The following is a 21,044-nucleotide window of genomic DNA, read 5'->3' as shown; positions in this document are numbered from 1 at the left end:
ACAATAAACAAAGGGTAGGGATAGTATGAGATTGAAAAGTACAGATTTTAGGCCAGGCGTGTTGGCTCAGGCCTGTAATCCCAGCACTTTGGGAGGTGGTCAGGAGTTCAAGACCAGTCTGGTCAACATGGTGAAACTCCATCTCTACCAAAAAAAGATACAAAAATTAGCCAGGCATGGTGGCACACACCTGTAGTCCCAGCTATTCGGGAGGCTGAGGCAGGAGAATTGCTTGAACCCAGGAGGCAGAGGTTGCGGTGAGCCACTGTACTCCAGTGTGGGTGACACAGTGAACCTCTATTTCAAAGAAAAACAAATTATAGATTTTAGAGAAAGAAGAAAAAACAGAAGCAAAGACATGAACACAAGAGTTAGAAAGTGAACAGAACCAGGGAGAACCCTCCAGTTACAGATTAATTTAGGAAATGGATAGCGAATTAATAAAGAAATGATACTTACTATGCTCATGGCTGACTGAAAAAACTTATCTGAAAATCAAAGTTCACAAGAGCTTTGGTTACAATGGATAAAATATATTTTCAAGTCAGTAACATTAACAAAAATCCTGCCAACAAAACTGGTAACATCAAGATAAAGCTAAGAACGTAAAAACTTGAGAGGCAGGAACGTGCCACAGACATTTTGGCTTTCTCAGAAAGATCATGGCAAATATTACTAAGCTATATATACCTACTATGTACTCAAATTTATTTAAAAATAAAATAAAAAAATACTTCTAAGCTATAGGGATCACAAGGCCTCTAACTGGCACTCAGGGAAACCGGCCCTCTGTCTTTAGAGGAGGAAAACACAAGTGATTTCTATACATACCATCATCTGGGTCCTTTGGAGAAAATCTCTTTCCCATTAATTCATTCATTATATCATAAATGATGAAGGATGATCTCTTTGAAGGGTTTCCTGCAGAACAAGAAAGCAAATGTGTTTAATCCACTTCCTTTACCACCACCAAACTCACAGTACCTAATACAAAGGGACACATTTCTCCTTCCTCCACCTCCAGCCTGGGTCCTCGCATAGAGCTGTGGAGGCCAATGCTTGCTAAAGGAAACACTATACCCTGCAGAGAGCAATTCTCTGTAAAATCTGGAATAATCACAGGTCTCTGTTCATGTGCTCCACTGAGACTTTCCCCTTCCTTTAGTCTCTTCATATGAAGCCTGACTTACTGGAGTAGGCGGCAGACAGTAACACACACTCCTTCACCAAAACAGCATACTTAGAAAAACAATTTTTTTTTTTTTTTTGAGACACAGTCTTGCACTACTGCCCAGGCTGGAGCGCGATGGCACAATCTCGGCTCACTGCAACCTCCGCCTCCCGGGTTCAAGTGATTCTTCTGTCTCAGCCTCCCGAGCAGCTGGGACTAAGGTCCCCGCCACCACGCCTGGCTAATTTTTTGTATTTTTAGTAGACACGGGGTTTCCCCATGTTGGTCAGGCTGATCTTGAACTCCTGACCTCGTGATCGGCCCTCCTCGGCCTCCCAAAGTGCTGGGACTACAGGCATGAGTCACTGCACCCGGCCAAAAATGTTTTTTGCTAGTAATCATTTGTATTCCCTTTAAATATAATCAGAATGAGGTCAAGAAAAAGTAAACTAGAATTAATGGACAAGGCAGTTCTTAAAAATAACATGAGCTGAGCACTAATACGTCAGAAAATCATCTGCAATATTCCCAAATATTTCTCTACACTCCTTTCCCTACCTGTCCTGTATGTCATGGTAGTAGAGCTGTAATGACAGTACAGATAGAGTTTCACAATTTACTCAAGCATGCTTCCCTTTGCTAACATTCTTAATTTTATTAGTTACATAATATTCTCTTTTCAATGTATTGTTTCTAGGTTATTTTAGGCTCCCTATTTTGGGTAAATTCCTAGAAACTATTATTACTATTGAGACAGCGTCTTGCTCTGTCACCTAGGCTGGAGTGCAGGGGGACAAACGCAGGTTACTGCAGCTTCAACCTCCTGGCCACAAGCAATCCTCCTGCCTCATACTCCTGAATAGCAGGGACTACAGGGATGCGTCACCATGCCCAGATACTTTTTTCATGTTTAGTAGACATGGAGGTCTCTCTATGTTGTCCAGGTTGGTTTCAAACTCCTGGGTTCAAGCAATCCTCCTGTCTTGGCTTCCTAAATTGCTGGGATTACAGGCGTAAGCCAAAATTACTGTTGCAGACAGGGAATTTATATACATAAGACAAACCAACACAGCTCCCCCAGATCCCCCAGTCCTGGCTGTTACTTATGAAATGTAAGTACATCTGACTTTGATTAGCAATTGAACCAGTGATGAGAGTTATAGAGGAAAGGAACATACTTTGGGATCAGAAATACTAGCTCCATCACAATCTCACCAAGGTTGAACAAAATTTTAGGGGACACAATTATGGAAACTGTTTACCTGTTTCCAAGGTATAGTCAATTAACTGTTTGGTTCCTTTTCCTAAAGATAAAATTTGCCTATACAGGTGAGGATATGGATTTCACAAAGTTAGTCCTCCAAACCAGAGAGAATCAAGTTCCCTTCTGTAATTTTTATAGTCTATCCACAAGAAAGAATGACTAAAACTGTCAATTCTGAACTCAAGGGTTATTTCTTAGGCTGGGGATAATGGATAAGACCCAAAAGATTTTGAGTGCCTCATATGTGCCTTCCAAGCACAGTAGCAGACACGGTGTGGAACTCATTTAACTACCACACCCTGCTGCTATTCCTCAGGTAGGTATCCAGTCACTTTGACATAGCTGGTAATAAATGGTAGAGTGGACATTTCAGCTCAGGTGTGTCTCTCTTCAAAGTCCATCTACAGAGCAGAGCTCCCACTGGAACTGACCTAAAAGTGGACAACGAATGGAGCCTTGAGGTCCTCCCAAAACGCTTCACAATAAGTTTACCTTTCCTCTGGAGCAGCAACGTCCACAAACTTTTGGCAAAGATGGAAATGTTCTGAATCTGCATCACTGAACATGGTAGCCACTAGACACATGGCTACTGAGCACTAATGTGACAAAATAATTTATTATTTTACTTAATTTTAATTAACTGGCCACATGTGGCTAGTGGCTACGGTATTAAATAGCATAGCTCCAGAGAACGAAAGGAACTTCAATCAAAATACATTCTACCCAATTCCTGTTTGTACAACATCACTGCCACTACAATCCATAACCCTCACCCCTCCAGCTCAAGTTTTAGACCACAAACAAGATTGCTACCCTCAAGAATAATTTTAGGTACTAAGACCCTGTCCAATAAAAAAAAAATCAGCTGGGCATGCTGGTGGGCATCTGTAATCCTAACTACTCAGGAGGCTGAGGAGGGAGGACTGTTTGAGCCCAGGAGTTCAAGGCTGCAATGAGCAAGATCCTGTCTCTAAAAAAAAAGCCACGACTTTCTGCTCAGGCTGTACAGGTTAATTTAAAAATTCTCTTTTCTTAATTCATATGCAGAGAAGATAACCTACAACAATTAATCACATAAATTCAAGAAAGCTGGTCAATTTTCTATATAAATTAACACAATTTAAGGCCATACATACCAGGTTGATCAAACAGCTGAATAATATGGTGATATGTTGCCAGCGAGGGCTCTCAAATTACCAGGTAGATAGAAAAAATAAACAATGAGGTAAAAACACAGCAATCCAAACTATAGTTTACTGAGACACACTGAATTAAAAACATATTGTTAATATTTAAGCAAAATATGCATTTCTATTCCTTTGAACAAAGATATTTTCCAACTCATTCATGTAAAGGTGAAAAACTATCATGAAGACTGTATCACTTTTTGAAAGTCCAAATACTTACTAGTCACATTCTTCACTGAGAACAGTAAAACATATTGAAGTGAATTGATTCCCAAAGCAACTTTCAATAAAGTAATTAATGAAAAATATACAATACACTAGCACACACTTAGGTTCAAATACCTAATTATGCTGGGAAAATGTCATGAATTTAAAACTAGCTAACTCAAAGCAATCACTTCTCCTCAGATTCAACAGATCCATAAACAAAGTACCTAAAATACTAATGAACACTAAGACGATGAAGGCACTCCCACTATAATAAGTACATGTAATTAAATGTGCCAAACGTGGAAAGCAAATTTCCAACATATTATGTAAGCAGAAGAATAATTTAGAGCTCTTTGCTTATGTAGCCCTGAAACCTCTGGCTGGCACAGTCTCTGTCCTCAGAGTACTCAAGGGCGCATCCTCACCTATTCCAATGGCTTTCATTTCACGTAAAATCTGTAAGGCTGGCGATCTTGCAAGCACATGAAATCTTCGGAGACATTTCAGAATGGTATTAAAAGTCTGCAGATTTGGTTTCACCTTCTGTGCAACCATGTGTCTTAGCAGCTCCTAGTTGAATAAAAAACAAACAAGTATCTTTCGTGCCTGGGTAATCTGTCCAATAATCTCTGTTTCATACAAAATAAAGAATTTAGCTTTCTTGCTTATGTTTAAAGCAGGTTAGTAATTATATCCCTATTTTAAGAACTGTTTATTGATTAGCCGGTTCCATGATTCTGCCTTTTAAAGGAGCCTGCTAATTCAAACACCCACCCCACTTGATAGAGGTGGTCAACTGTCTTCAGTCTTCTACCTAGGAGAGTTTTCCAAGAAAAGACGCAAAAATAATAGACTAGTATGATATAAAAAAGTGTTTGTTTTTTTTTTTTTTTTTTTTTTAGACAGAGTTTCGCTCTTATTGCCCAGGCTGGAGTGCAGTGGCGTGATCTTGGCTCACTACAACCTCTGCCTCGTGGGCTGAGGCGATTCTCCTGCCTCAGCCTCCTGAGTAGCTGCAACTACAGGCGTGCAACACTATGCCTGGCTAATTTTTGTAGTAGAGCTGGGGTTTCACCATGTTAGTCAGGCTGGTCACAAACTCCTGACCTAAGGTAATCCACCCGCCTCAGCCTCAAAGTGCTGGGATTATAGGCATGAGCCACCATGCCCAGCCGTTTCTAAAGTTACTAGGCAAGAATCAACCCAGTGATTTCAACTTTTTGAACTTATACCTGATAGGATTTGACAACAAATATGCATTACTTTGTAACAGAAAAACTACTATGAAAAATAAATGAATAAAATGGTCCAGAATTCTAGCTGTATACTCTGGGTCAAGTAAGTTTTTCTTCTTATATGCCAGACACAGCTGAGTTCCAGGGCTGCGGAAAGGGTAGTGAACAGGTAACTGCTACACAGTGACTGCCATACACATGCTCATCAATGCTGTCTCCAGCCCATGTACTTCTTTTTTTTTTTTTGGAGATGGAGTCTTGCTCTGTTGCCCAGGCTGGAGTGCAATGGTGCGATCTCTGCTCACAGCAACCTCCACCTCCCGGGTTCAATGGATTCTCTTGCCTCAGCTTCCCAAGTAGCTGGGATTACAGGTGTGCACCACCACGCCCAGCTAATTGTTTGTATTTTTAGTAGAGACGGGTTTCACCATGTTGGCCAGGCTGGTCTCAAACTCCTGGTCTCAGGTGATCTGCCAACCTCAGCCTCCCAAAGTGCTGGTATTACAGGTTTGAGCCACCACACCTGGCCAGCCCAAGTATTTCTGGTAAAGAGTATTTAAGCCCTATTAAAAAATAAACTGAGGATTCCTCCTTAAAAGTATTTTACTCCATTTTTCCTCAAATTTCTCATTTATCACGAATACTGTTGCTTCAATCATTGCATTAAATGTGTATACATCAGCTGTAAAAGAATAAAATGATAAAATTTGGGGTTGAAGATTAATCCCTAAATGGCTGAGTTTAAGGCAAAGCAGTCATTCCTGTGTGTCCCTTGGTTAATCACATGTCCACAAAACTGGAAAACTACTCTCCTCTCTGGATCTCTACTCTTGCTTCAATCATCTATGCGTCAGGAAAAGGCAAAGTGTAGGCCAATGACTGAGGCAAAATCCAAAGCCTTCACACAGACGATTAAGAGAAAGAAGGAAACGGAGAAAAGGACGGAGGGGAGTTCTCAAACTCACCACGGAGTCTGTTGTTTAGTAACTCAGTGTACAAGTTTAATGCCTGCTCACAAGCTCGGTGCTGGAAAAGGAAAAGGAAAAATTAAGCATCATCAAATTCATTTACTTAAGAAGTCCTTGCACATTTCTGTCCCAGAGTTTGGTAATATAGCTCAGGCTCAATACATCAGGCTCCTGTTCTCATGAAGCTCATACTCCAGTGCAGTGGGGTTTTCTATCCACTGGTAATGCCTGAACATATTTTTATTTGTCACAACTGAAAGTGGGGGAGGAGTGTACTACTCACATCCAGTGGGTAGAAGCCAGGGAGCTACTAACATCCTACAATGCACAGGACAGACCCCATAACAAATTACCTGACCCAAAATGTTAGTGGTTCTGAGGCTGAAACACCCTGATCGGTGGAAATGAAAGACAAAAATAAATAAAACAAATGTACCTTCACCATTCCTCAGATCATTGTGCAATAGGAATGGGCATTTTTCTCTGGCATTAGAGAAAAGATTCTCTCAGCGTTGTTTTTTGCTGTAGACACAAGACAGTAAATGTGAACCCGGGCAACAGGAAATACCAATGAGAGCTACCACCATTTACTGACGGTTTATTATGTTCTAGGCAATATGCCAAGTACTTTACATACATTATCTCAATTCTTACAGGGCGTTACGGTTATTATCATTTTGAAAATGGGGAAAATCAAGACTTAACGATCTTAATGTGTTGTCAGGGCTTTGCAGGTTAAGTGGCAGAATTAGAATTGAAAATGAAAAGTTTATAAACAAGTATATAAATATCTATGCTATTAAAAACAAGATGCAACTGTATGACAAAGTCCCTAGTAAAGTTTCCTCACCTTTCTTCAATCTTCAGATACTACTTCCCAGAGGCAAAATGGTTTCTTTTGGATCCTTCTGGTCATATTCTAGCATATGTACTTTTAACTCTTCTCTCACTCCATAACCTCCGCCTCCCAGGTTTAAGTGATTCTCTTGCCTCCACCTCCCGAGTAGCTGGAACTACAGGCACGTGCCACCACGCCTAGCTAATTGTTGTATTTTTAGTAGAGATAAGGTTTCACCATGTTGGTCAGGCTGGTCTCAAACCCCTGACCTCAAGTGATCCACCTGCCTTGGCCTCCCACGGCGCCAGGATTACAGGCGTGAGGCACTGCGTCCAGCTTACCCCAAGGAATTTAATCTTTTATCCTATCAAATTCATCACTTCAATAACAATTTTAGATAATCATGGTAGCTTTCCCTCTCCAGACATTCACATGAAATACATTCCTTTTAGACACCCAGCAAATCTTCAATATAATTATTACCTTTCATTCAAACTGCTGTGTATGTCCACATGTTGGTCAGTGGTCTTAATTTAGCAGTACACTCTAGTGTCTATGATATTTTTAGTAAACAAAAGTATTAAATCTTTCAGAATTAGAGGTATATATTCCAAGGTAGCACTGTTAATGAAACTACCAAAGGAACCACACCATATGAAAGTTATGCTGAGTTAAACAGATGAGGGGGAAAAAAAGGGTCAACCTCTCAACAGATTCTTGTGTTGTTGAATGGAGATAAAGACCTTATTGAAAAACGGTCTAAATGTGTATGAATACAAATAGTGAAATTTATATTGCACAATAAAAATCAATTATTTTAGGACATCACAAGAAAACATCTTCACGGGGTGATGGGGCATATTCCATGCACTGTTTAAGACACTGTAATTCAAGGTTCTAATTACGTGTGACATACTGCCATGTAACTCCAAACTGACGACCAGCTTTCCTCCTAGATGTCTCATCATTTTCCTCTTCCTGAAATGAATAATCATCAAGAGAAATAAAAGTTAAGGCAATGGAATGCATTTCTCAGTCAGACTACTCAAAATCAGAAAGGCAAAGGGAACTCAGAAAAATAAAGGAAACACAGATCCAGCAGAAGGCAAAGAGGAAGCCCAATAACGCTTACACCTAGACAGTTAATTTCTTAAGTGCAAATCAGATGAAAAGCCAAGTTGACCCTCAAAGCAACAAGTGACAGAGTGGAGACAAGATGAAGCCAGTTCCCTGTTTGTCCTGGTCCTCAGATAGAAAGAGGAAAACCAAACAACACAGCATATTTGCTCAGAGACTACATCTGGCTTGATCCATACAAACTGTCATAATTAGGGTGAAAGCAAGATAAACAACATATAGTTAATGCCTAACACTCACCCAAGCAAACTAAGACTTTTTTTTTTTTTGAGATAAGAGTCTCGCTCTGTCGCCCAGGTTGGAATGCAGTGGTGTGGTCTCGGCTCACTGCAACCTCCACCTCCTGGGTTCAAGCAATTCTCCTGCCTCAGCCTCCAGAGTAGCTGGGACTACAGGCGCGTGCCACCACGCCCAGCTAATTTTTTGTACTTTTTTTAGTAGGGACGGGGTTTCACCATGTTAGCCAGGATGGTCTCCATCTCCTGACCTCATGATCCACCCACCTCGGCCTCCCAAAGTGCTGGGATTACAAGTGTGAGCCACTGCACCCGGCAAGACTTCTTACAAGACTAAATCTTGTCTTTATTTATAAACCAAGGTCTGGGATGAGGCTGACGTAGAGCAATACAGGCTTGGTTGGCATTGCAGAGGTCAGTGCTGGCTCTGTAGCCTGCTGCCTCAAGAGCTGGGGCTAGAGAGGCAGAAGGCCAACCAGAGCAGGGCTTCACGAAGTGATGCTCCGGAAAGCAAGGTGTAACTGCAACCTGCTGCCTATGCACTTTTAAAAATGTAAGGTTCTCTACATAAATAATCCACATTTGGCCAGGTGCAGTGGTTAGTAATCCCAAAACTTTCGGAGGCTGAAGGATCACCTGAGCCCCAAGGATCGCCTGAGCCCCAGAGTTGAAGACACCATCCTGGGCAATACAGCAAGACCCTATGTCTACCCACCCTCCCCACCCAAAAAAAACTAGCCAGGCATGGTGGCCCACACTTGTGGTCCCAGCTACTTGGGAGAATGAGGAAGGAGGAACACTTGAGCCCAGGAGTTAAAGGCTGCAGTAAGCTATGATAGCATCACTGCACTCCACCCTAGGTGATAGAGTGAGACCCTGTCTCTGAGGGGGAAACAAGAAATCCACATTTAGTTGGGCAAAGAGTATAAAAGATAGAAACGATGAAAAACACCAATAATCCCATCACCGAGAAACATTTTTTAAATGATTTTTTTCTTACGCATTTGTAAAAACATTTTTACAAAAATGGAATATATAGTGCTGATAGCCTGTTTCCCACTTATTGGATGAATGCTTCTATACCCAAACAAATCTACTCTAATGTGTTCAACGGCCACACAACTTTTATCATAATTTGATCATCTACTGTTGGACATCTAGATTGTTTTCAACATTTTTGCAAATATAAATACCTCCTTATGAAAAATGTCACATGAGCATCTCTATTTGATCCAAAGGATTTGAGACCTAGTTCTAGAAGTAAAATTCACGAGTCGAGAGAGAGGCTATGACTCAGATTACAGGCGGCCCCCAGCACACTATTGTTCTGACTCCAGCCCAGTGTTCTCTCCTCTAAGTCCACGTATGAATTTTTGAGGGGGCCCAGGCCATGGAGTCTTTCCCTGGCCACAATACATCATGTTATTACTCTAAGTGACACAGGCCAGCCCAAACATTTCTGATCAACGCTTTGCCTTAATATGAAGTAGGTGAGGACAACATATTGTTAAAAAGTAAACTAGGACAGAAGTAACTGTTTAAAATCTCTCTTCCTCCTGTACCACTTTTTATCAAGGCTATAGTACCACACATCTCAGTACAAATCTCTACTACCCTGAAACATGGCAAAACAACTCATCTTATTTTTAAAAGCAATTTCTTCAAAAACAAGCTTAAAGAAAAAAAAAATCAAGGCCAACAGTTATTACCAATGCTTCTGACTGTTCAGTTTGTTGAAAATGATAATCAGTTGAGGGCTCCTGGTCACCATAGTAACACAATAAATCCAAGAGACTATTTCTTGTTTCAAGAGACACAGTGGTTCCTGTGGGCAAGAGACAGAAAGAGAAAGAAACCTTGAAACAATGAAGAACTAAAGCCTGTTAGGTTAAAATGCGTCATTTTTTTATATTAGCGGTGGTCTTCATGGCTACATACTTAACGTTGTCCACTACTTTACGCACTCAACGTCAACTTAACCACCTGGAATGACATAGACAGGGACATAACCCCTATTAACCACGTAATTTGACGTAGAAGACTGGAACACAAGATGAAGTTTGGACCTGTGCTCACTTATTTTATGTACTCATTATCCTCAAACTACTTCATGGTTTTAATTATCATCATCAAACTGAACACACTGCAAACTATCCCCACTTAGTTCCCCCAGCCCAGGTGCATTTGAACAAACGTAAGCAGAATTATTCCATTTGGATCCAGATACTCACTAAAAACTTACCTAGAAATACTAGCATAATTGTCTAACTATAGTAGTCTCTTAAAAATTGCTCAAAACATTATGTTCCCATCTTGACACTCATTAAAAAGGCTAAAAAGGGAACAGGAGGAAGAGAAGTATGAGATATAATCTGCTATCTTATAAGAAAAGTAAATGTATCTTTTTGTTTTGAGATAGGGTCTCATTCTGTCACCCAGGCTGGAGTGCAAGGACATCATAGCTTACTACAACCTTGAACTTCTGGGCTCAAGTGATCCTCTCACCTCAGCCTCCTGAGCAGCTGCGACTACAGGTATGTGCCACTGCACCTGGCTAATTTTTAAATTTTTTGTAGCAATGAGTTCTCACTATGTTGCCTAGGCTGGTCTTGAACTCCTGGGCTCAAGCAATCCTCCTGTTTTGGCCTCCCAAAGTGCTGGGATTACAGGTGTAAGCCACCATGCCCAGCCAATAAATTATCTTTCTAAACAAAATACATTGATAAATTTAAAATGCCCATCAGGAAATGTAAAAGTCCAGAAGAGAAAGCAGGGCAGTGGGTACAGGCTATGGAGAAGCAACTGGTTCACACCATCTCAAAGCTATGAGACCCTGGAAAAATTACCTAATAATTACCATCATAAGATTACTATAAAACACACCAATGAATAAGGTATTGTAGAATTAAATATGTGAAATGGCTAGCACAGTGTTTTGCACTTATTAGGGGCCTGACAATGAAATGTTCTAGGATCCTTTCCCTGGTATGTTAGCTCACTTTGTTACTGAGCTATGGGTCTGACACCTGTCTTTACTGAAGGACTGCACAAACCTATCCAATAAAGGGGGTAAAACTAGAAAAAGACAAGCCTTAGCACTAAGAACTTTAATGCAGACTCACACCAGATGCCGATCATATCAACAAGCAGAGGGAGGTGCCTCACTAAATTATAATCTATTGCCATCACTCAGACATACATCTGATGCTGTACCAATCTACACACCAAAATTCTCAAACACAGCTTTCTGCAAATGTTTCTTGTGTTCAAGTGTATAATGATTCAGTCCAGTTTCCACCACTTCCATGTTTATTCTAAATCACCGAATAGCACTCTAGATTCTAAAAACTTAATGCCAGCTGCTTCTCATGTTGCTATATGTAGATCTTCATGGTGACTTATCAGCTGTGCTATTTACATGTGTAGCTCCGGAAGTTTACATCCAGCTCCAATTCAGAGAACCACACAATTTTAGAGCTAGAAGCTTTGAGAAATTAAGTAACTTTTTGAACGCTAAGAACAATTAGTGACACAGATGGCACCAGCATCAAAGCCCCTGATCCTAGTTGAGTGTGCTTTTCTTTTTACATATTTCTTTCTTGTGTGTTGTGGCCCAATCTTCCAAACATCCTCAAAGGGTCCAGGAAAGCTGAGCACGGTGGCTCACGACTGTAATCCCAGTACTTACGGAGGCCGAGGTGGGTGGATCACGAGGTCAGGAGATCAAGACCATCCTGGCTAACATGGTGAAACCCCGCCTCTACTAAAAACACAAAAAAGTTAGCTGGGCGTGGTGGCCGGTGCATGTAGTCCCAGCTAGTCGGGAGGCTGAGCAGGGAGAATGGCGTGAACCTGGGAGGCGTAGCTTGCAGTGAGCCGAGATTGCGCCACTGCACTCCAGCCTGGGCGACAGAGCAAGACTCCATCTCAAAAAAAAGAAAAAGGGTACAGGAAATCTGGGAGCACTGTGCACCTACCTAACGTTAAAAACAGAAGCTAAGGTAGAAGGGTGATACAATTTCTCTACCAGTGCTACAACAAACCAACAAAGCTGCCATTCTACTTCGCCTGTAATTCTTAAGTAACTCTAAAGCTAAAAATGAAATAAACTATTAAAAATATAAAGCACGCAGCCATCAAAGCAGAGTAAGTATAGCAGGACCTGTAACTTTTACTCAAAATATCTGAATCATATAACTGGGGCCCACTTCAAAGCCCATGTTATTAGAGGTGCTTTAATTGAACTCAGTCACCTGCTTGCAAAAGCTGATCAAACATGTCCACAGAGGCTTTGACTTTTCTGAGCTCGATTCATTCCTTCAGGGCGGCTTCACTTACGTCTTTGATCTGAGGTTCAAAGTACTCAGGCATTAAACACTAGGAAAACAAGATGACTAAAGTTACTACAAACAGGTAAAGGTGAGGAAAGGATAACCGATTAGGACAAGATTTTTATCACCAACATACCAAAGTAAAACTTCACTGCTCCAATTCACGTTTCCTGCACCAGATACTATTGATCATTTTAACATGATTGTCTTCACAGGGAATGGAACTAAACCCTTCATCTCTAATGCTGTGTATCCTCTAAACATTTAATACTACCCAAGGTATGCTGATTTTACCTCATTCACTAACTTATTCAAATACTTTCTGAATGCCTACTACTTTACCCCCAGACATTAAGCTTGGCACTGGGGATACAGAGACGAAAGGCATTCTCTACCTTTGGGGTACTCACAATCTAATGGAGAAAGCAGATAACGAACAAATGATTATTCCACCACTGCCACTGTCTTAGTTCAGGATTTTAATATTTTGACTTACACAATCACACTGGCTTCCTCATCTATCTACAAGTTCTACTATGAAAACAAGAAGTCTGTGTTTCCCTCTCAGCTTTGGGAAGCAGAGAGATGTGGGGGTACGGGAGCAGTTTAGATATGATGAGTCTGAGATTAGTACTTCCACCAACAAACTCAGGAGGGCAGAGGCACATCTGTTTTGCTCACCACTATATGGACAAGCACTAAGCACAATACCCACCACACTGCATAAATCCTCACTCCAAAACTACAGAACAAAAAGGGAGCTGGAAATACAATGTGGAGTTCAAAGTAAAGGGATCTAGGCTAGATACACAAAAGAGTACCAAATGGATTAAAAGGGTCACTGAAACAGAAGAGTATACACAATAAAAAGAGAAAATGAGCATAACAATCTAAGAAAGATACCCATGCTTAAGAAGTGGATTAAGGCTGGACACGGTGGCTTACACCTGTAATCCCAGGACTTTGGGAGGCCAAGGCAGGTGGATCACGAGGTCAGGAGTTCAAGACCAGCCTGGCCAAGATGGTAAACCCCGTCTGTAATAAAACTACAAAAATTAGCCAGGTGCGGTGGCAGGCACCTCTAATCCCAACTACTCAGGAGGCTGAGGCAGGAGAATTGCTTGAACTCGGGCGGCAGAGGTTGCAGTGAGTCAAGATCGCGCCACTGCACTCCAGCCTGGGCAACAGAGTGAGACTCCATCTCAAACAAAAACAAACAAAAAAAGAAGCGGATCAAGGGCAAGCAGCAGTGGCTTACACCTGCAATCCCAGAGATTTCAGAGGCCGAGGAGGGTGTTTGCTTGAGCCCAGAAATTTGAGACCAGCCTAGGCAGTGCAGTGAGACAAGACCCTGTTCTCTACAAAAACTAAAAATTAAAAAAAATTGGCCAGGCATGGTGGAACACCCCTGTAGTCCAAGCTACTTGTGAGGCTGAGGCAAGAAGATCACTTGAGGCCAGGGGTTCCAGGCTGCAGTGAGCTATGATTGCACCACTGCACTCCAGCCTGGGTGACAGCATGATGCCCTGTTTCAAGAAAAAAAAAAAAAAAAAGGAACAGAAAGATGTGTATAGAGAGGTAGTGAAGGAAATTTCAGTCATAGAATTAAAGATCTAAGAGCATGGTGTCACAAAAATCAAATGGGGAAACTATTAAGATGAGCAAATAAATACAGAAAGAATTTTAAAAAGTTAGTCTTGTGATCAAAGCTAACTCCACACTTTAAAAGGCTTATCATCCAAATATTGAGGGTATTCAAATGGCTACTGAAATATTAGCCATGAAAGCCTGGTTTAATTTACATTTAAAATAGTATTACGTAAATAATGTAACTACCTCTCCTTACTGGTATATGAGGTTCAGCTATGTCCTTCTGAAAATATTTGGGGTATGAATTAATAATAAACTTGGCCACATTCTCCCCAGATTTCTTTGCCAGTGAAAATGAACGCTATATAAAGAAAAAGATTTAAATACATGTAATTTAAACTCAAGCAAGATTATAGTTACACTCTCAGCAAGAATTTCTCCCCCCTCACACAAAAAAAATGCAACAACACACAGAATCCCAATTAGAAATTATAGACTATCCCATCTTTTCTACAGTGATATAATTTCAGTTAGCATCTTATACACAGCTCGAAATATACAAAAAGCAAGCCATTTAAACTGAGTGGGTCACTCCAGTGTGAAAAAGCCCTAAGTATTAGAAACCAAAACCAAAAATCCTCTCCCCATTGACGATATGTACATCTTTTTGAAAAACGTAGTAAAGGGTTCACAAGGTCTATCAATTTCTCAGCATTTGTAAACCATTCCCAGGTTATTACAACTAAATTATTTATGTACTGTTGTATACAAACCAGCGAGATAAAATACTGGAAAATTATATGAAAATACTCACAGATTCCAAAGAGGATGCTGGTATAAGGTAAGGATCATCTTGAAACACATAAGGCACAGCTGTGGTATCCTGTGGAAAAGACATAATACAATTTCTATATTTATTTTGAAGACAGCTCACTGTAACTTTTAGCTCCTGGGCTCAAGGGATTCTCCTGCCTCAGCCTCCCAAGTAGCCTGGGCTACAGGCGTGTGCTACCACAGCTGGCGATTTAACAAAATATTTGTAGAGAGGGTGTCGTGCTGTGTCACCCAAGCTGGTCTCAAACTCCTGGCCTCAAGCAGTTCTCTCACTTCTGTCTTACAAAGGGCTAGGATTATAGACGTGAGCCACTGCATCCAGCCCACAAGTCTTTTTAGCTAAATTTTTAAGAGGACCTTGTGAGTTTTGATAAACAAAAATTCCGTAAATTGTAATTATGTATGTAACCTAAATGCGCAAACGTGTGTGGGCATATATACATGAATACATAGAGAAGAAAGACAAAAGACAAACACCTGCACTGTACTCTCAGCTCTACAAGACTTGCCTTTAATTATGCAAAGCAAACAATGGCTTAAGCCTCCCTCCTCATGGCTGATATTAATATTTAAGTTTGCTATCACTGGGGACTGTTTTAAACTCTAGGTAAGAATCATCTGAATTAACTAGTCCTAACAGCAGAATCCCAGAATAGGATTTCCTCCAAAGCAAGGTCACTATCCACCCACGCTCAACTTCACCAAGAGACCCTCCTCCAAATGGAAGATATCACCGTGCCCTCTCAGGAGTGACCAACAGAAGCTTCTCCCACATCCTGTTACCCATTAAAATTGCTCCCTAAACCCGAGCATAATCAACTCTCCAATACCACCAGGGGCCCCACTGAGAAATGCCCCAGAATTGCCTTCTCTATACTCTTCTGTGTCTGAATGCCTTACTTGGGCCTTTATTCCAAAGCAAAAACTTATCCTATATCCTTAACGCTGTTTTACTGACCTGGACTCCTCAGGGAGGGGGCGCGGAAGCTTCCCTGCAGCTCTCAAGGGAAAGCAGCTCATACCTGGAACCTGGAGGCAGTATTTTATTTTGGACCTAGCTTTCTGCTACCCCTTTCAAAAACCCCTTTCCCTTGGGCCTCACCTTAGGAGCCCTGTTGTGAACTTCAGTTTTTATTTCAATTATACAAATGGAAAGCCAATGTTGAATTCTTAAGAGTTATATGATCCAGGGTCACTACAGCTGCTGAACTGAGAGCAGTGTGTAGGGAGGTGCAGTGGGAGATGACAGAGACTGCTGCAATTAATCCAGACTTGTAAGACGACAATAACCAAGGTGATTGGTAGTGATATCAGGCATCTAAAATTTTGATATTGTGCAGAAAAGAGTTAACAGACCTGAAACCACTATCCTTAGGAACGTCTGCTTCCAAGCCTGGCCCTTGGCTGCCATCTGGGAATCTGGGTATCGGAAGGGTTCCCACCATTCCTAGAACTGCTAAGAATGGTTCACTGTGCCTAACCTGTTTGTACAACGTGTTTTGTGCCAAACACCTGCTTTCCTTCTGGGAGTGTGGAAACTTGGTATAATATATGCCAGCCAGTGGGTGGTCTACATGGCCAGCCTCCCTTAAAAACTCTGGGCACTGGGTCTCTAATGAGCTTTGGTAGACACTTTGCATGTGTTGTCACAAGTCACTGATGGAGGAATTAAGCATGTCCTGTGTTGAATCTTCTGGAGAGGTCTTTTGGAAGCTTGTGACTGATTTCTTCTGGTCTTTATCCAGTGAGCCTTTTCTCTTTGCTGACTTTGCTTTGTATCTTGTTGCTGTCATAACTCTTAGCCTGGGAGTAGTCAGGGAGACCTCACACACACATATCTTTTGAAGGGATAAACAAAGGCTTTGCTAACATGATTCCCAGGATTTTGGCCTGAGCAGCTGTAAGAATGGAGTTGCCATTAATGAGATGGCAAAGAAATATGTGAGGAATGTTTGGAGGGAAAGGGGTTTTGTTTTGGATACCTTAAGCTCTTTATCACACTCTCAAGTAGAAAGGTTTCCCATTCTCCACATAGCTGTCTTTTCTAAAATGTCTGCTTAGAATTCCTTTCCCCCCATCCTGGCTAACACAGTGAAACTCCGTCTCTACTAAAAATACAAAAATTAGCTAGGCGTGGTTAGGGGGCGCCTGTAGTCCCAGCTACTCAGGAGGCTGAGGCAGGAGAATGGCGTGAACCCAGGAGGCGGAGCTTGCAGTGAGCTGAGATCACCCCACTGCACTCCAGCCTGGGTGACAGAAAAAAAAAAAAAAAAAAAAAGAATTCCCTTCCCAGTCTCAGTGATATAACCCCTTCTCAGTGCTACCTCAGTCTTCCCCTCTAGAACTACACAATAACTGTGTCTAATTCTATATCCAGCACAGTACTTGATAAGCATCATAAGGGCACAAAATATTGTTGCTGAATGAATGCATAAACAAATAACTCTTGGATTTTAAGGGCCAGATAAGTCACAATTCTACACATAATTTCTATCACTTCTTTGATTTGAAGGTGGCCCTGGGCCATTCTCATTGAAATGCTGAGAATATCTCAGAGGTCCATTTCTATGTTTACATTTCAGGTGCCTATTTATGGATAAGTGAGCTACTGAAAATCTCAATGCTTTGCAAGTAGGGAGATGTAGTAAAGTCCTTTTTCAGAAACTGGTAGAGTACACCAGTGCACATTAGACCCAACACTATCTTTGGTAGCTCCATCTTTATTTTATTTTATATTTAATTTTATTTTTGTGGCGAGGGGGGAAAGGGTCTCACTCTGTGGAGTACGGTGGTGCGATCCTGGCTCACCGCAACCTCCACCTCCACCTCCACCTCCAAGGATCAAGTGAGCCTCACCTCAGCCTCCCAAGTAGCTGGGATTACAGGTGCATACTACCATGCTCAGCTAATTTTTGTGTTTTTTGTAGAGACAGGGTTTCACCATGTTGCCCAGACTGATCTCAAAGTCTGGAGCTCACAGGATCCACCCGCCTTGACCTCCCAAACTGCTGGGATTACAGGCATGAGCCACTATGCCCGGCCTAGTAGTTCCATTTTTAGATGTAGTTTAATATCTACAATATAAGAACAATTCTGCGTACTTGTTAATAATCGACTTCAGGAGGATCAATATCCATACAGATACTGTGGCAAAAAGAAAGACTTAATTATTTTAGACTTTTCCCCACAGATGAAATTAAAAGTTTTCGGTTAATAAAAAATACAACCAAGCAGAAAGATCCATTTCTGATGCATTTACCAAAGTTTCAGTGTATCTACCAGACTACAAACTCTATTCTTGAGTTGCCAACAAAGCACATTTCATGTCAATGAAATCAACAATATAGTAGCAGCAGTAACAAAATACAATGTACCAAGCATTTCCTTTGTCCCAGACTCTGTCCTAAATCTTATGTATACTTAATTCATTTGTTAATAATTCCCACTGCAACCTTGAGGTTTGGTGCTATAATTAACCCCCAATTTATTAGTCAGGAAACAGAAGTATCAAGAGGTTAAGTAACTTGCCTAAGATCATAAAGCTAGTTGCTTGGCTATTAAAACAAACCAGTAGGCTCCAGGACCCAGATTATTAATCATTACATGATTGTCAGCATGACAGGTACATTATTTCTCCAAGTTGGTATACTACAGCCAAATCATCCCCTAAGAACATACATTTCAACAAGCCCTTCCAGGGATTAAAGATCACTGGTATGGTAGAAAAACACTGCATTTCGAGATAAAAGGCGTGGAATTAAGCCTTTAATTAAGGTTTTAACATCCTAACCAGCCACTGGCCACTTTCAAAACCTTACCTTCCTCATTTGCCAAATGAAGGGATTTGATAATTTTATTTAAAAAAAATTTTTTTTTTTTTTGAGACAGAGTCTCACTAACTCACCCAGGCTGGAGTGCAGTGGCAGGACCTTGGGTCATTGCAACCTCTGCCTCCCGGGTTCAAGAGATTCTCTTGCCTCAGCCTCCTGAATAGGTAGCACTACAGGTACCACCATGCCTCATAATTTTTGTTTTTGTTGTTTTGGTAGAGACGAGGTTTCACCATGTTCACCAGGCTGGTCTCGAACTCCTGACCTCAAGCAATCTGCCTCCCTCGGCCTCCCAAAGTGATGGGATTAGTGATGGGATTACAGATGTGAGTCACTGCGCCCAGCCAATAATTTTATTCTTTAAAAAAAAAAAAAAAATGGCCAGGCAGCATGGCTGACGCCTGTAATCCCAGCACTTTGGGAGGCCAAGACGGGTGGATCACGAGGTCAGGAGATCGAGACCATCCTGGCGAACACCGCGAAACCCCGTCTCTACTAAAAATACAAAAAAAATAGCCAGGTGTGGTGGCGGGCGGCTGTAGTCCCAGCTACTCTGGAGGCTGAGACAGCAGAATGGCGTGAACCTGGGAGGCAGAGCTTGCAGTGAGCCGAGATTGTGCCACTGCACTTCAGCCTGGGGGACACAGCAACACTCCATCCCATCAATACTCCAAAAAAAAAAAAAAAAAAATGTTTGGCGCAGTGGCTCACAACTGTAATCCCAGCACTTTGGGAGGCCAAGGCGGGCGGATCACCTGAGGTTAGGAGTTCGAGACCAGCCTGACCAACATGGAGAAACCCCGTCTCTACTAAAAATACAATATTAGTTGGGCGTGGTGGCACATGCCTGTAATCCCAGCTACTTGGGAAGCTGAGGCAGAAATGCTTGAATCCAGGAGGCGGAGGTTGCGGTGAGCCGAGATCGCACCATTGCACTGCAGCCTAGGCAACAAGAGCGAAACTCTGTCTCAAACAAAACAAAACAAATAAACAAAAAACAGATGGGGGTCTTGCTACGTTGCCCAAGCTGGTTTTGAACTCCTGACGTCACGTCAAGTGATCTTCCTACTTTGGCCTCCAAAAGTGTTGGGATTACATTCATGAGCCACCTGGCTCAGCTGGATTAGACAATTTTAAAGAAACTTTCTAGATCCACAACAGTTTAATTCTGAGTAATGACGAGGTATAAGTATTAAATGTGTTATTAGCCGAGTTAAAAAGTGTGTTATTAGCCAAGTTTTAGGTTTAAAAAAAAAAACCAAAATCCTACTTACCCTGTTTACTGTGAATGCAAGTGCCTGAAGAATGGCTACTTTATCCCTAAAAAAAAGAACCACAAGTTAATCCTCATCAGAGCTCTTCATAGCCACAAACTGAACAAGTGATTCTACTCTCAGTGTACTGGCCAATAACAAAGTGCAGATCTCATCTGAAGCTGGTTCTTATGTCACAAGGTCACTAGAATAAATTAGAAATTAAGAAAACTGCCGGTTCTTTCCCCTAGTTGGTACATGTTCCTCTCTTTGCCTGTCCTCTCTGGCCTGGTGCATAGTGCCATAACCCAGGGCTAGTGATTTCCATCCCGCCCTCATAAAACTATCTGGCCTACTTCCTCTATCCACTTTCCTATGGATTCTTACTGCAGCTTTCGGGACTACTGTTGCCTTTACTATCGTAATTGGTAGCTCTTGATTCAGTTATAGGAGAATAAACCACAGGCTTCACTCTGCACCTATTGCATCAAAGCCTCCCAAGATCCATGGAGGACTGTCACACACACTCTTACTGAATTCCCAGATAATTCTGATGCAACCTCCTAGTTTAGAACCTCTCAACCACACATAACCTTATGGTAAGAATTGCAGGCCAGCTGTCCACTGCACCTGAGTAGAGACCTTCACTGAACTATTACAAAAGGCTTCACCGGAATAAATGACAGACAAGATAATTTGATCTCAAATATATTTTTGCTCCTATGTTAGATTTAATGTGTTTCCTTTCCAAAAGGGAATTATACCAAGAACATTTTTCTAAATAAAGTTTAACATAACATTCTTAAGACTATAAGTCATCTGAGGAAAACAAAAGTACAGGAAATTTTATATTTCGTCAAAACTAATTCCCTGATGTATATAATATCCACTAAATTTTCTATCCACGTTTAGAAGTCACATTTATGTAATTTCGGCAAGTGTGATAACGACACATTCTCA

The 21,044-nt window shown here is 41.4% G+C and overlaps 1 pseudogene; it reads right to left on the bottom strand.

Moving 5' to 3' along the window:
• Positions 1-227: 227 nt before the first annotated feature.
• Positions 228-20,151, bottom strand: LOC116464287 (small ribosomal subunit protein mS39-like; annotated as a pseudogene).
• Positions 20,152-21,044: the final 893 nt, after the last annotated feature.

This window comes from Hylobates moloch, unplaced genomic scaffold, assembly GCF_009828535.3.
Source record: "Hylobates moloch isolate HMO894 unplaced genomic scaffold, HMol_V3 SCAFFOLD_372, whole genome shotgun sequence".
NCBI classification, from domain to species: Eukaryota; Metazoa; Chordata; class Mammalia; order Primates; family Hylobatidae; genus Hylobates; species Hylobates moloch.
This window is presented reverse-complemented; position numbering and strand designations above follow the sequence as displayed.